General features: G+C 38.5%; 1 protein-coding gene across 1 annotated transcript in view; it reads right to left on the reverse strand.

The window, feature by feature from the left end:
• Window positions 1-1,103, reverse strand: part of C6 (complement component 6) — an 82,194-nt gene that overhangs the window by 37,254 nt on the left and 43,837 nt on the right. The window lies entirely within an intron of this gene.

A 1,103-nucleotide genomic window follows, 5' to 3' on the forward strand; every position in this document is an offset into this window, starting at 1 on the left:
CTTTCATTATGTGTACCTGTGAGAATGTCTTAGTAGGAAGTGTAGCTCATCACTTTTCATTTTGGTTATGAGGCTTCAACTGTTGAAATGCTGGATGGTTGATTAAAGATTCACCCAGTTCTTTAACTGAGCTGGTCTATAGGGGTTTAAAGGCTTTGTTCTGAATGCATGATGAGTATAATCAAGAGGGAAATTATTGTCTGGGCTATAGCAGCAGTGACCAGAATAATTTCATCTCAAAGGTGAGATAAAACCAAGTCAAGGGCCAGAGATTTCCCCCAACTACTTTTGCTCAGTATTAGTGTTGATGCCATTCCCAGTGGCAGAAGACACCAAATCCATCTTGCAAATGCTGCTGCAGTGGGAAGAATAACTGAAAGGAAACATAAGGGGCAGTATGGAAGGCCTGGCACAGCCCAAATCTTTCAGATTTTAGTAGATTTGTGAGATAAAAGTTTTTAAAGTCCTTCTTACTGAAAATCTTTCTGAAAGATATTTATCTCATCTCCTCTCTTAGAGAGCAGCCCATGAGGGACATCTGATCCCTTAGGATTTGGAAGACTCAGGCCAACTGCATGAAATGTTAGTGTTTGCCATAATGAGACGTAAGAACAGAGGGACTGAAACTCTATTGATCCCAGGGCTGGCCCAAGGTCGTATTTTCAAATAATTCCTTGTTCTTTTGTAGAAAAGTCTGGTGATGAAAAATTCTGATTTATTTGGGAGAATTGATGATTTTGCTTCTGGTTACCATACAGTTTCCTAACCTTGTTCTCCAGAGACACCTGCCAGACTATTCCAAGGACCCTATGTCATTTCACACAGGAGCCTGAAATCAGATTTTTCCAAAGGTGTTTAAGCTGTAATAATAATTAATATTAGCACTTTAAGATAATACTTAAGAAACCAAGATGTTTGCCTTATATTGTTATTTTATAGGCAAGCAGAAAAATATCTGCTTTATATCTGAAGATACAAAGTTATAACCTTTCCTCCCATAAAAGTGTTCTGCATTTGTTTTCGGGTTTTGTCACCAGTAGGTGCACATCTGGCCCACATTAACTTAGCCTCTTGTCACATCCTAATTGTTCTTTCAGTTTAGA

Source organism: Propithecus coquereli, unplaced genomic scaffold (assembly GCF_000956105.1).
Source record: "Propithecus coquereli isolate 6110/MARCELLA unplaced genomic scaffold, Pcoq_1.0 Scaffold110, whole genome shotgun sequence".
In the NCBI taxonomy this organism is placed as follows: Eukaryota; Metazoa; Chordata; class Mammalia; order Primates; family Indriidae; genus Propithecus; species Propithecus coquereli.